At 32.4% G+C, this 16,878-nt stretch overlaps 1 protein-coding gene across 9 annotated transcripts in view; it reads right to left on the bottom strand.

The window, feature by feature from the left end:
• The window catches only part of LOC117118993 (rho guanine nucleotide exchange factor 11-like), a 95,345-nt gene extending 82,478 nt beyond the window's left edge, over positions 1 to 12,867 (bottom strand). For 4 of the 9 annotated variants that reach the window (XM_033263766.1, XM_033263764.1, XM_033263763.1 and 1 more), the window contains exon 1: positions 12,437 to 12,865. The gene's annotated coding sequence lies outside the window, so the exon portion shown is untranslated. Of the gene's footprint in view, positions 1 to 12,436 lie in introns of all 9 variants that reach the window. The other 5 variants (XM_033263762.1, XM_033263759.1, XM_033263758.1 and 2 more) reach the window with 2 other exon arrangements.
• Between the last annotated feature and the right edge of the window lie 4,011 nt (positions 12,868 to 16,878).

The following is a 16,878-nucleotide window of genomic DNA, read 5'->3' on the forward strand; positions in this document are numbered from 1 at the left end:
TATTGGTAATACTATGGAACTCCATGGCCTTTAAAACAGAACTAGTTTATTCAACTTGCGAAAAAAGAAAATTAATGGCAATGCACATTCATGTGGCATTACTGATGAGCCCATATACATCAGTGATAATCCAACTGAAAATATGAACATCCTGGGTTTTCTACTATTTGATTGGCTGATGTACACTAAAGCCAGGCATTGAACACTCACTGCACATTGCTACCACATGACCACGTGTGAAAAAGCATGTGTGAAAAAGAAATGAACCTTTTATTAATTTTATTCTTTCAGGTAAACAGTGTCTTAATTTACATTAACACAGAAATGGTTTGAAATTCATGAGTTTTTTTTATTAAGAAAAAAGTCTGAGGAAAGCAATTAAGTTGTTTACCTAAATAATGGATAGAAAAGGTCAGTATTATTCCATCATTGTTTCATCTTTTTCTCTTTCTTTTTGGAATAATTTGGTCATCAAAGCCATCAATGTAATTATTACACTTTACAGTATTAGTACTCTCTCTTTAGTTTGTTTTAATGTCTTTTATTGATTCAGTATAAAATGTCTTGAAATCCTAATCATTTGCTTGCAGGTTTTATCATGATAACTATTTAATAATAGCACTGATGTTATTACTGACTGTACCAAAATGCTTTTATCCTCTCCAAATATAAAATCTTTACCATTTATCATCACAACATTCAAAATACAATGACATTATTTTGCTTTTAATATCATGCCCATCAAGCCTCAAGATGCTTCACAACCTCACTGGTACCAGCAACAATCACACTACTACAACACCCTCTGCTCCTAAGAGAGCACTTATATAGACACAGATGAACATTCATCCTATCGACTAAATATCAACGTGAATATGTATATTAATTACTACTACTGTTATGGCAATTTTGTATTATTTAGATATTTAGCTATCTTTAATGTATTCTTGAAGTACATACAGTATTTTGCTTGGCTATGAAATGAAAACTAAATAAATTATACACAACAATAAACAATTATTGTAATCAGCTCTAATTAGCTCTAATTCAATCAATAAATAATCTTCATCAAAACATTTGTTGATTGAATGTAAACAAAGGATATTAAAGCATGTCAATGACACAAGATAATGATAAGGTCATTTGGATACATGCATCTAAATTTTCTTTACATAGGCGAACCATACTATCTTGTCATTAAAATATAACATAGGAATAGCAAAACAAGCCTGTTTACTAGTAGTACAGTGGTAGTAGGTTATATACATTTACAACTTATTGTAAATGGATTGCTTGTTCTTTTGGTATATTTTTCACTGACACTGACTTTCTTCTTGAACATCTTTGTTTTGTAATGCTATTTCATGTTGTATTCTTTTGCTTTGCATTCTAAGTTTCATTTAAATATTTAACAGTTGGCAACATGCCCTTGTAGAATAGCACCCTCTGGGTGTGACAAGCTTCCGTGTTAAGATAAAGATTTAATAATAAATAATTAACAATAATACTCAAAGTAGTAATATCACTACAGGCGTCGCATACACAATGCTGCAGAGCTCAAGACTATTTTAACACATAATTTGTATAGGCCTGAAATACAATAAATTCAGAACCAATAGCTATCAAATTTGCTGTTTAAAAATATAAAACTAGAATCCATAATGTTTTAATCTGCCAAAACAGTGAGTGTTTAGTCTAGAATTACTAAAAATTATTTCTTTCAATTTCAAAAACTTGATGACACATCTTGTACTATGGGTACACTGACTCAAATTGGGTCATGTAGTTGCGGTCAGTGACATGCAAAGAGTGTAAGCACAATAGAACATTTTGAATACAATCAGCGAGGCATACTTAACACTCAGCAGCTTCATACACTCCTCTTGTTTTTCAATTACTCTTTGTTGAGCCTATTGTCTTAAATCACTATGATCAATATGGTTCCTGATCTTATCATCTTACAATGAGACTTGCCAAGGTACAAATGCATCTGTTTCATGAGGGCCTTAAATATTAGCTAAGCTAGAAGGATTACCTTCTATAAATATGGTGAAAAAAGAGTATTTCTGAAGGTTGTACAATGGTATAACATACAGGTATATCAGTATGATGCAATAATTAAGCTTTTCTTTCTTTTACTATAAGGAAAAAAAAAAACAAAAAAAAACAAAATCTAATGTTTCTGATTTGTTAAAAAAAACCATAAAAACATGAGACCCTCATATTTTTTGCTTTAAATATAAAGATGGCCATTATCAAATTACACAGACCCATGCCCCATTCAGACTAAGGAAATGACAGATAGGCCTGACAATGAAGTTTAGATTTCTATTGACTGTATTTTCTGGGTACAGGTCTCTGTTTAAAAAAGGATCCTTCCAATTAAAGACCACTTCTATGGTCCCAAATTGTTTTAACAATTGTCTTTTATCTATTTTATTCTCTTAGCAAAGCTACTAACTAAAGACTATAGAGACATCGGTCCAATAAATGGTCTTTAATTTGAGGGAAACCGGTAACTTAATGAGCACTATTTTAACATCCAGCAAGTATTTTACACACTTACCAATTCACAGGAAGCAACTATGTTGCGCTCTAGGCTCCTATTTAATCGTATTACGAGGTAATACAGAGAAAGCTGATTTTAGTTGTTATGAAAACCTGCAATCTTATTACTGAACTTGAACATACTGTTGGATCCTAGGACTAGAAAGCGACAAGCACATAGATAACCAGAGCTCTTCATTTCTCTAGCTACGTGACTAGATCTGAGATGATTATCACAAACCAAACCGTCATTACCAAAACATTTGTAAACACATTCTCACTACACATCTATCAACATCTTGACTAATAAACCTACACATCCATTCATTTCTAAGAGAATGTTGATTTCCACCATGATGGAAAAGTCTCAATAATGGTACTGATCGCCATGGTGATGATACACTTACTATCAATCTTCAACACTGTAAATGATATCGTTGCACCATTTCAGTGGCAAATGTAGTAATCAATTCTAAGTTAGTAGTATGTCTATACAATCATTGATTCCCACAATCTGTTAGACTAATCAAGAGCATGTGTAAACAAAATAAAGACATGCAAGAGTTTCTATGGGAATATGGTAATATTTTTAACGGATAGATTGCATCATTTATGTAGTATAAAGAAAATAAAATAATGAATATTAAATTAAATTAATTATTAGATGAACTATTTACTCAAAGCAATAAAAGTTGCAATGCAATTTGAAATACAGTAGAACCCCCCACTTTGGGACATCCCTATTAAAGGGACATCCCTATCAAAGGAACATCCCTATTAAAGGGACACCCTTACTTAGGAGACATTCTTATTAAGGATACTTCTACTAAGAGGACATCCCTATTAAGAAGACATTTTTTAGGCACTGAACGAGGGAAAGTTTATCTTTTAAAATTAATGGCTAAAACCTACTCTATTAAGGGGACCCTCCCTATTATGGGGATACCTTTTTTGGTCCTGAAAGTGTCCTCTTAATAGGGATCCTTTACTGTACTATCTGGATTGGCAGATGGCTAAATTTGAACCTCTTGGAAGAGTGGTATTAACTAATTGAAAAAACTACCCAGAATAAAGATTCTTATTGTTTCTGGAATCAAAGTGCGAGTCGTAGTGTTTAAATTTCAACAAGAATAGAATAAATTGACATAAGGCTAAACTTCCGTTTCAGAAAAGATCCTTTCATCATGTCCCCTTCACGTTACATATCTATTATTTCCCCTTCACACAGCAATTACTGAACTGGTAAGGTTATCATTTCAGGTCACCGAGTTACCTTGTCAATAACTGTTAATAATCACAGTGAATATCCAAGCCAGAATGATACGCAGCTAGTAAATATTGAAATTTGTAAGCTGAGCAATGTATAGACTTGCGTTACAGTAGGCCTATTTGAGGGGATTACAGCCTCATTTCCCTTATTATTTTGCTTGCAACTTATAAATCTACAACTTTTGTACATTATTCAATTTTACATAAAATGCAGAGGAAAATTGCGATATCCATTACTTTCAACCTACAGATAGATTTCTAGGTCAAAAAGTCTACATGTGGCATAATATTCCCACACACGCCCTACTTTTCAGTATTATAAAAATATTGTGTTAAATTATTGACATCCAAGTCCAAAGAGGTGAATGCTTCACCACAATACAATAAGTAACCATACAACAATGTTACATTTTAAATAACTTCTGGTAAATTGACTGCAAGGTATCAAATATCTACAGTACTGGCATACCCTTTATTATATATACTATATATTACAGTAGAACAGACAATTCTTTGTACAATTTATTGTGAGATATGTAAGATAAGATTGCCCATAGAGATTATAATAAAAAGGTCACTGCATATTCAATTATCTAATACATGCTAAAATTAACATAGAATGCCTCAGAATTACTGAAACCTAAACTAATACAAATAATTAGTTATTCAATGAAATGCCAAAATAGAATAGTAAATTAAATTTCTTTAAAGTTCAGTATGCCAAGCTGGCCCTGAGTATTCACTAGGCCAATGGGTTAATGTCAATGGTCCTGTTGCTATGGAAAATTAATCGTTCTTTTCTTTCCATTTAATTGGTTGTGAATAGAATTTCCAAACAAATAACATCTTGCAAATAACCAAATTTCGACATAGTGACAGTTCTCAATGGGTGTCAGCGTTTGACATGAAGTCATCATTACCTAGAACGCAATTCAAAATGGTGAATGTTGCCTTTGACCTTCTTTCATTGCTTTGTTTACTTGCAGGAAGGTTCATAATAATGATCTATTAGTTTACGTAATGCTGTTGCATGACTATTTCTATTATCTGGATTAGGCACGACGATCAAAATGTCTACTCATGTACGGTATGCAGAACAAACTTCTGTTCCATCATACGCGGACGATTAGCAATGTCTGATCACCTGAAATTCTATCCCGCAAGTCATAGTAGGGCCAAGTAATACTCCCTCTACCTGACTTGCTGTTGTGGTCTTTGGTAGCAGTAAATTTTTACTTCAATATCTTAAGCTTTTTTGTGACTCTTTTATTGCTCATTATATTTTTGTACATGTCTATCCCATATGACTGATGACCTAGTCACATTGAAGAGCGCTTACTACCCTATGAAATATAATCCCACTGACGTAATACCAGCAATGTACACACTTCATATTCGTACCCTTTCGCTTAAGAACAAGTCGATTCTGTTAACATGTCCTCTCTGTGTTATTTCTAATCTCGTTGTACTGTCTATATCTTACTGCTATCTACTTAGTATATAACTCCATTATCATCCATCTTATATAATTGGTCCATATTTGAGCACCTGAATGTACGGACACCCTTCAGAGTGTGTACTTATATTCAATATTGATACAATGCTGACATCACAACCAAGGGATCTATCACACACATGGACAATAAAAATGTTTGGAAGGTTATCCACACTTTAGTGATCTCTACACAAATTCCATTAGAATAATTAAAAATAAGATATCATATTATCACCATAACAATAGATTTAGCGGGATACCAGTGCTATGCTCTGGAAGCGGTGGATATCTAGAGGCCAACCATATCTTCCAATTTCAAATTTAAATGAAATAGGGACAATAAGCAATTTCAACTATGAATAATAATACAGTATACTTATAATTATATTATCTAGATTTTCCTTTGTCCACCTCCTTCACTTGCTACCCTAGTACTGTTTTACTAAATGTCCATCAGTACAATGTGTTCACTGGCTGCAGTTACAGAAATATTTGAAATTTTATATTAAAGGATAATCAGGAGGAATATCAATTTGAACAAAGCAGTATTTAAGCAGACTTAAGAATTTCAAAACAAATATAAGGCCTTGAAAATATGGGCTAAATTCCACATAAATATTGCATACTATTTGCATCACTTGCACATTTTTACAATATTATATCACCAATGATTTAGACATCATATCCACACAAATGTTGAGCAAATATTGAATGTGGAGGACTGACTTTTAAGTGTCTTTGGACAATATTGTATATTGTATTTGGACAATATGGTGTATACTACTAAAAACCCAACATAATAAATACTGAAAGCAGTTACTGATAGTATAACTTGAGGAAGCCCAGCCACTGTTATTTGACATCTTGGTAGATTACTGTATTGATGTTTTAATGGAATCTAACTAGTAAAAGACTAATATGTAATGTACAGTACTGTAATGTAGTAGATTTACATAGCACTTTATACAGAAGTCTCAAAGCACTTGAGGTGTGGATTAGCTTGTACAGTATCTTGCTTCTCCCTTCCCCTCTCTTAAGGGTCCCTTCATGTCTGAGCTACCAGGTAAACCGGTATCAGATATTGTACAGTACTCTTGTCTGTCCACAACAGGGGCTGTATGGACCAGTACACCGGGGTAACCCACGACTCTTCCCGAAAGATGTACTGGGTTCTTTAAAGTGCACAGGAACCAAATAGTGTATACAGGGTCTACGGTTTATAGTCCTTAATATAAAACAAGGACAAACTTGATATACTGTATGTTTACCAATCCTTGGCCCTTGCATGCATGGAAATGTTTATAATCTGGTTCTCATCTCTTTTGTCTTCCTATGCCATCTATTTAGGATGATATTTAAACAGGAGACTTAAGAATTTACCAAGACCTACCTTCAAATAAAAGACTTGGTACACGACTAATAAGTTTACAAAACAGAGAAATATAGGATTTATAATCTTGTTTGCTAATTTCTTATCTACAGCAGTTCAGTCCATAGATAATCATACTGTAGATCCAACACAATTATTGTCTGTGATATTGTATACGAAATGATTGATCCAATTCTAAGCAGCAATTAACATTAATAGTGGGATTTATATTTTAACAATAGTTCTTAACAATAACATACATTTTCCAGGTACATAATTAATGATAACTACTTGCGTAAATACAGATGTGCTTTCTTTAGAGAAATCCTGATATTCTCAAAGACCATACAGTACACTAATATCATATAATAAAACAGTTCAAATACTTACTATACTCAGGATGAAATATCAACAATAAATCACAAAATATTCTACTATTCCACTGCACTGTATTATTGGGGCTAGTGACAGCATAATCTGTTAAATAGGCCAGAAGACTCACAACTGAAGATTAAAAATTAATCTACTGTATCTTTATTAATCTCCATGATCAGACCCAACAACTTTGTTAATAAATTCTCTAGAAATTCTTTGGGCTATATCATAAGATCAACAAGTAAAACCACTTGTATAGAATCCTTTTCAATCATGGCTTAGGAATGCCAAGAATGTGCTCAGCCAACCAGGGATTCTCAAAATCAGTTTTTATACTGTAAAGTACAACACCAAAATCTCCTACAGACTTGATATAATGTCAACTATTTTCCACAAAAAAAGAATAAATTCCTAAACAAAATTGAAAGACATACTATAATAGAAATAACTGGGTTAGAGGTGTAGCTAGGAATTTATCACTAGTTGTTTTATAAATTAAGGACGTCAGGAATGAAGCCAAGTGGACATGTTTACATAAAAAGAAATAATCATAAATATAGAAAACCCTGGAAAAAAGTAAATTTATATGGCATAAATAGCCTCAGTCAACCAACAAACTTAATTACAATCTGTGATACTGAATTTGTGTATCTTAGCTTTAATATTTGCTTAATTTAAATGAATTTAAATAACCACTCAATAAATTGTAATATCTTTTAAAGGATTTTAATAAATTTTATGGCAGACAATATTATTAACTCGATGAAACATTAAAACATTTCAAATGGATATGATGCACAAAAAATATGGAATGTATCACTACCATTAATGTTATAATACCATTAAGGTTATTAATACTTGTACTTAAGTTTAATGTGCGACATAAATACTCTATCTGTATCGCATTATAGTATCTACCTACCTAGTTTATAACTGTAGGATTCTATAAGTCACAGTTTTACATTAACAGACTTAACACAAACAGAGATTACATAAGCAACTAACACTTACACAATAATGAAAACAATCAACTATGAGTTAACTAGGTGAAAGATCTCTGCTAAATACAACTCCTAATTTCTTAGAAATATCAAAATGTTTATACAATATTTTTTAAATTCCTAGTAAAAATGAATTATAGAGTATAGACAAAAATTGTGATAAACAGTATTGTGTTAGTGAAAGGGACTGCTAATGTTGGAGACTACGTTTGTCAGGTAAAACAAACTAACACTGTAGGATGTTATTGCCTAATTTAAAGCCAGGCTCCAGAAAAATTTTTTTTTAATATGTTGTAGAACTGATTTTTCCAAGACACAAAAAAGCATTTCACGAAAAACTCAGAAGCGATTAATGAGAGATTTTTGAATATTCACAAACTGGGGGAGAAGGGGCGTAATCACTCTTTTTCCACCAGTTTTTAAATATTCAAAAATCTAAATCTCAATAACCACTTCCCAGCGCTTAATATGGCCAATGAGATTTAAATTTAAGGAATATTATTCTACTGTCCTATTCTTGTTGAATGAATAGACATGTTATTTAATTGAAAATGAATTTGACATAAATTTATTATCTGATTCTGAGCTTGGTCATAACTGAAAGTGCATGCCTTATGTCAAAGTTTATGGTTCAATCTGTGTGTTATAAATTCTTCTCTCATGAAAAATAAACTTGCATAATGAAATTAGTAATAGAAACAAAACAGTGGAATCTATTTCCCAACACGTAGTTGCTTTGTATTTTATGTAATAGTGTCCCAGAGCAAAAACAATTTCTATGTATATATATTTTGTTTTGGACCAAAATTGATATAGTGTATATCACAACCTGCAGATTATACAAGGCGTTGGCATCATTATTTCCCTGGTCACTGGATACTGAGTTGGCAGACCCGCACATAGTGCCACTTTCTCTGCTCCCTGGGGAGTATCCCTGGCCTTTATTGCTTGTACGCGTGCGACACATACATTCAATGCAATACCATCCTACCAAGTACCCGTTTATACTTGTGGGTGGAAAGCAGCGCAAGTAAAGTGCATTGCCCAAGAACACAAGCAATGCGATGAGCGTCGGCCTCAAACTAACTCCAGATCTCACGATCAGAAGTCCAACATCTTACACGCTGCACCACACGTTTCTACATGATGAAAATGACAGCAAATGGAAATAAATGAATAAAAGGCTTAAAATTGTCTAGTTAACAGTTTTATTTCAATTTTGTCATGATCAATTCCTCTCTTTTTTACTCAATATAAATTTTATAAATGCAAAATATTATGATCCATTTGAATCTATACCATAACTCAAATTCAAATTACATATTGAATTACTGTACCTATTTGTTATTCTTTGTTTATTATTTTGGCATTTACAGAACACCTTTTTATAAATAATGCAACAACAATAATTGTCAGTTTACTATGATATCTCATATTTCATACATCATCATCAGACGCTGATTCGCGAATGTGGAGATGGTAATGGATTGTAATTATGAAATCTAGACATAACGCTCATCTTTAAAAATCAATATCAACACAAGATATATGAATAATCAAAATTGAAACAAACCATTTCAACAACCAATTTCCATACTAAAACATGAATACTTAGCAATCCACATTAGTCAAGAAAGTAATAAAGATGATTCATTTGTTGTTGATTTAAGGGTGTGGCTTCTTATGTACACTTTTTGAATTTAAATTTCAAATTATTCTCCACAGAAAACTATATCTTAGGTCCCTAAATTTTGTTTGTTACTTTATCACCCTTGCCTGCATGCATGTCTTCTATGGTAATGAAAAAAAATTTTAATCTTTAAATTAAAAAAAAAAAAATTTTTAGTTATTGTTTGTATTATTTCAATTTTTTTTTTTTTAAATATCAATGCACAGCACACAACCCAAGGGTGATGTTTGGCTTTCGCCGGTGTGCAGTGAGAAGGCAAATGCCTTCGGCTATGCTCATCGGCACAACGAACGAACGAGGAGAAAGATAGGCCCAGAAGAGCGGAGAGGCATAGCCATAGGCCCAATATCCCCCCACAAAATAATTACAAAATGAGTAATTTCATCACATTCAGCAAAAACAATCGCCAAGCTGCCATTTTTACAGTGTATTAACTTGAGTGTTCAAAACAATACCACATACAGATCACATGGTTGATCAGATGCAGAAGGGGATTCATTACTTCAAAAATTTAACTTCCCTTTTTTCAGAAGACAGTCTTATTGATTAACCTTCTTTCAAATATAAATTACTTACAGAAAGGAAGTGATGTTTTATAAACTATGGTTCTGGAAAAAGAAATTGTTTATCTTTTTCCAAAGGCTTAGGGTCATACACAAATGTCAACATGTATATGTTTCACAAATATAGACAAAAATGAATGTTATAATTAGTCACTTCATCAATATCAGAAAACATTTATGATTAATATAAACAATTATTCAGCAGTCATTGTCTATATAATTTAAAGAGAAACATTTTATTAACATAAACATTGACTAGTGAACTAGTGAATTACTTAAATAGATGGTCTCAATTACTTAATGAATAACAATGTCAGATGGGATATTATTTAAAACAACCCCATTATAACAATAGTGTAGTTTATTATACACATAATAGTGAGCTAGCTGAACTGAACATGTATAGGCCAACTAACTATTGTATCAATAAGGAAAAGTACAAGTAAAGGAGGAGCAGGGAGACGGGAATTTAATGGGTTTGGATTTAACAATATTTTAGAAATCTCAATAAGGAGAGTAAATGCATCAACATTTAGGAGAATTAAACAGCAAAACAATAATTTTAATTGGAAACTTTGAGTGATATCACATGTTGATGACTAAATATAGTCCTAAATGGCAACAAAGGATTGTTTTTTCCTCATTAAAACCGGCTCTACTTTCTAACAATCCCTATTATAATGTTATTCAGATCATCCTATTATTTGTAAGATATGAAATGAAGACAAATAATTCAAAAAAAATAAAAGGTTAAAGAGAAAAGACAAGAAATTTGTGGCCACGTTATGGGAACTTCCTCTGTTCTCAGCCTTCTTTAAGTAGCCAATACAGAAAAAAATTATCATAAATCATTAACGATTTCTTCCAATGAAAGTTTAAACTTAATGTGTAGTTTATGGTCAATACTTAATATTAAGCATCACATCTGTCACATAAACATTAAGTACATTAACTACCATTCATAACATTACCTATTTTATGGATTTCATTTTTAATAACAAATAACATTTGAGATAAATGTTAACTTTGACCTTTTCCCCAAACTGACAAATTTACCACCTGTGGTATAATTAAATCACTGATTTTATGCAAACATATGCATAACATTAAATTTTGTATGGATTTTATATTTAATAACAAATAACATTAATTTGTACATATGGTAAATTTGTCAGTTTGGGGAAAATGTCACATACACGCACACCAAAAAAAAAACAAAACCACAGCATATCATTGAAGGAAAGGCAGGACACGTCTGGCATACGGTAGCTCTTTAAAAAAAATACTCCCTTGGTCTATAAAAAATATGAAGACATGGGTGTACGCTGGGGTGAGAAACATAGGAAGTGGGGCATGAACACATTCCTTCCCAAACTGACATTAATATTTCTGCTAAGTGGGTTATAAAATAAAACTGACCATTTGCAATGGAGTTAATAAAATTCCGCATTCTAAATGTTCACCCCCAAGCCAAACCAGCCTACAATCCTGTGATATAACCTGTTGCTTATTCAGATATAACTTTTAAAAATAAATTTATCATTATTAATATTATGTGCAATGTGCCCTAGCCCACTAAACCCAGCAGAGGCCAAACACCACCAGGTACAGTAGCAGTTGAGTTTAGCCCTGAGCATTTTCTTGCTGCTCCATTTACATTTTTTTACACTTGTCCACCATCTGGATTATAAACTAAAATCAACCAAAATTAAAATTATTTCAACTAAGAAAATGTTAATGAATAATTAAAATTATAGTTATGGTAACCGCCCCTATAAAAAGTAGTTTATGGCTACAAGTACCGACACCAACCACCAAACTTCCGGGTAAGAAAGGAGTAGGCCTAAGGATCTGGCAACGGAAGCCACCGTGCTTGGAGGAATATGTTTCAGCAACTTTTTTTACAGTGCTCAGATAAAAACTGAGGAAACTTTAGTGTAAGAATATGGGTAACTGATACGAACAGATATAGAAGGAAAATAATGAAAAGTGTATGGTTATAACATGACGTATAATTAACTATAATTGAAAGACAAATCTCAAATCAGTACATTCGACAATTAATCCATTGGAATCCGAACTTTTTGGTCCGTACACTCACTGACGGACAAATTGCAAGCGACTTACCTTTGCAGATGGTCTCACTCTCCGTTGGAGGCCACAAGATAGTTCCGAATTTAAGTAGTTTCCAGCGTTTATCTCCAAAATTGTGGTAGTTTCCAGAATTGAGACTGAAAATTGCAGTATATTACAGCTTCGGTTAATTCCAGATTATCGATAACATTCCTAAAATAGCGTTTTTTATTCAAAAATCTACCAATTGGGCTACCACAACACGCAACTGAAGGTAAAGATAACTAAGCCAAGTCACCCATGTTAATGCAAAAATATGCGATGTTCGCAAAATAAAGTAGTTCCAACCTATGTCCAAAAGTGTTGGTGAAAAGTTTATATATCAAATTATGACCGTCGGAACAATACAATACGCTTACTTAAACATTCTTTAGACAAGTTAGTATATAATTTAATATCGTTTACTGTATCTTTAATGAGTTGGGGTATGGATATCTTAAAAGTACGAAAGTAGGTTGGTAAAAATGGCCGAGAGGTCAAACTGGGTTAGTTTCCTATATGGAGGGCGCTATATCAAAATTTTAATTTAAGATGACTTTTTATTTACCAGATTGTATTGAGTGTGACGTGTGAGTTTCTAGTCGCACATTTAGATTTAAAAATGAGAGGGGAACGATTCGGAGCTTTCGTTTGAATACGAACTCACACCCGAATAAATAACGCCGTGTGTCTCTGGTAAAAAAAAGGATAAAAGTCCTTACTCTTTGAGGTGACTCCAGAGACTACCCGGGGTGTGTTAGGTTGGGGGGGGGGGGAGAGGTACGAAAACCAAAGAGAATAATTTCATTTTCATTTCATTTATTTATTCGACAACATTTACAATGACAATAACACAATATGTGAAAAAATTGAAATGCTTGACAGGGGTAGCAAAGCATAAAGCATAACTCAGATGAGCCAGCTACCCTTTGAAATAATAAAATAAAACAATTAAATATATATAAATTATAATAGAAAATTACAAATTAGATCTCTTATACACATCTTTGAAGGAAAGGCAGGACACGTCTGGCATACGAAAAAAAACCAAGTCATCAGTCAAAAAAAAAAAAAGTCAAGAATTCAAATTAAATAGAATTAAGAAGATTAGAAACTAGACAAGACAAAAAGGATATAAACGAGTCACAGATTTTAAGATGATCCGAAGGTGCAGTCCAAACGAGGAAGGATAAAGATTGTTGTATTGAAGTGGACTAGAGGACAGGCAAGCTTATGGTTAAAAAGTATCCAGTCAGTGTCCAGGAGTAAAACCATTGCACATGAATTGGATAAAAATTTCGTTTTTATACCAAGGGAATGCAATGACCGTAACACAAGCGGGCCAGGCGACAGGCGAATCGGGATGGCCTGCCGTACTTCCGCAGTCGAGAATCTCTCGGAAAATAACCCAAATTTTTATTTTTGCATGTTTTGCTTTATCATCAATTGTCTCACGGAAATCGGTGACAGTGGGTATAATTAGGTCACGTTGAGAAAGCTCGTAAACAGCCTAGTTTTTTATTTATTAATATTATTATTAATATTATTATTATTATTATTATTATTATTATTATTATTATTATTATTATTATTATTATTATTATTATTATTATTATTATTATTATTATTATTATTATTATTATTATAAAGAAATGGAGAAAAAGAAAGAAATTATTCAAATTTAAAGCTATGCTCCAGAGGAAAATTATTTTTTAATGTGTTGTAGAACTGATTTTTCTAAGACACGAAAAGCATATTTGACGAAACACTCGGAAGCGGTTGATAAGAAACAGATTTTTGATTATTTTAAAATAATATGAGGGAAAGAGGGAAGTTACGGACCTTTTCCTTACAGTTTTTAAATATTAAAAAATCTGTATCACACTAACCCGCTTCCGAGTTTTTCGTCAAATATGTTTTTTTGTGTCTTAGGAAAATCAGTTCTACAACATATATAAAAACAAAGAAATTTACTACTAAGCATTAGTCTGATAGTGATTCCCAGCCATCTAGTTCCTGATGACAATACCCCTAAGTTACAATAATTGGCAATTTTGATAATATATTGACGTACTTAAAAGAATTAGGAAATATCAAAGTAACCAAAACCACTTCTGGCATCATTAATAGACTTAATAAAAATGAGAATTATCACGGTATCGGCGGCTCTGTAATGATACTGAATATTTGTTGTATATGAATGAAACAGAATCGCCGAATTGGACGTTTCCAATAGTAATGTTTCTATTCTGATTATGTTGCGTTATGTTTGTTTGTTTGGTTTTTTTTTTGTTGTATATCAATCGCAGTCAAAATTCGATCATTGACAAGGTATGTCTTTTGCTGGTCTATTAGTCTGTCTTTTGTGCTGACGTGCGCCCTCAGTTTTCCCAGATTATTATGCCGAATATTTCCGATTACACACGACAGCTTCCCGATTGTCCTTGTGGTTTGGTAATTGACAGCTTGCCAGCGAAGAGTAGGAGATAGTTCTTCTGGAAATAGCTGTTGCCTGGTGTGCAAGTAAATAGAAGTGTTTTTAACCATAAATTCTCGCTGGATATTGCGCCAAATCATGGCGAGAAATATACGTGATTTGATCCTTTTCACGGCTTTGGTGAGTTTATATTTTGTGCTAAGCTTTAACTGGGTTTCGTTACTGGTGGTAGTATTTCAGGTGGAATGATAATGCGGCTGAGTGAGAGGGAGGGAGGATTGCTGTTGATAATGATCGAATTCAGAAGGGAGTAATTTTTGGAAGGCATAGCCTAGGGCCTAGTCCTAGCTGTATGCATGTTTTGGTAGCCAACAACTGCACACTTCATACATTTGTTTTTGGTTGCTCAGTAAAATGTAATGTTGAACTACCAATAATCGTGAATTACATTAATGAACTGACAATACTATTTGAAAACAACAACCAACAACATAAAAAATGAAGTGATAATAAAATAATAATTAATTGGTCAGCGGGAGGAGGAGGAGTAGAGGAAGAGGTAGGTTGGCCAGGAAAGGGAAAGGTTGCAGTAGATTATCAGTAGGCTGGTATTTTGGGCATTTGTGACAGGAACTTGATCGGCCAATGATGGCTATTTAGGCTAATTAGTGTACTTATTGTATTTGAAATTTTAAGTGGATATTAATGACAATGCTATTTTGAAGAATATGATTAAAATGTTTCAGAAATTGTATCTTTTGTATTTGTATATTTTAAATTTCATTGAGTGTAAAAAGTTTGGTATATATTATTACAACAATAATTATTATAACAATATTTCTCTGTAACATCTGTAACAATTTTGATTCCCTTTCTATTCTTTATCTATTTAGTAAGACTGTACCTTTTTTATTTTGGTTTGGTAGTTTTCATCTGTCTGCTTTCTTTTTAGTTTTAGGCTATCTTGTTTTTGATTTACTTTCAGTTACTTTTGAATTTCATGATTGTAAACATTATTATTTTGTATTTTTTTTATTTTATTCATTTTTTCTTGGATATATTCACTGTATATACCAGGGCTTCCTTGAAAAGCAGTTTAGTCACTGAATGGATACTCCCTGGTTAAAGAAAGCTTATAAATAAATAAATAAATAATATTAAATATGTTTAATAAATTATATATCCAACTCAAGTTAGTCTTCATCCTACAGTACATAATTAATAGTACTAATAGCTCAACTGCAGGATGTTTGGCTTTTAGTAGGAATGGATGAGTTTAAACAAATATAATAAGCCAAATAAAAACGTTTGTGAAATTTTTGTCATAAAACCAATTGCCTGAATTGTACAGGGCTTTGTGGATTGTACTAATTACAAGAATCTGATTACAAATTAATATGGAGTTGACCAAAAAAATATGTTTTTACAATTCAAGAAATGGCAACAAGTCAGAGTTTAAAATGTGAATCTTTAGACATACAAACATATAGGCAGTGTCTGTTGAATGTTCTAAGTCTGTATAAAAAATAAGAAAAACTTAGCACAGGTTTTTATTACTAGAAGAAGGATAAAATCTATGCTTTGTGGTGTACAGTATATTTTCTTTCACATTTTCAAAGTTCTCACACACACACAAATAATAAATAATAAATGACTTAACCAATTTCTTGTAAGGTGTTTAAACCTCAAAAGATGTTATAGGCAAACGGACAAAGAAACTTAGCAAGTTGAAATTTAAGAGGTGTACTGATGAATTCTTTGTCTAATGAGTACTAATCAAGTAGAAATCATCATTAAGAATTAGCCAACAAACAGCTGCTTGTTGCTGACCATCCATCTGCTTCGTTGAGCTGGTAATAATTAATGCAGAGTTTATAGAACTGTTGTTCATGTTCAGTTTGTCGGTGGTGAAATGTACGCCTCATTTAACGTATTATTAGAAGTCAACAAGAACTTATTTTACCATCGTGTAAGATTAATTTACGAGATGGAGAATATTGCAGCACTTGTGCATCTGCGT

This window comes from Anneissia japonica, unplaced genomic scaffold, assembly GCF_011630105.1.
Source record: "Anneissia japonica isolate Jap-2015-1 unplaced genomic scaffold, ASM1163010v1 scaffold1826_len1998817_cov189, whole genome shotgun sequence".
In the NCBI taxonomy this organism is placed as follows: Eukaryota; Metazoa; Echinodermata; class Crinoidea; order Comatulida; family Comatulidae; genus Anneissia; species Anneissia japonica.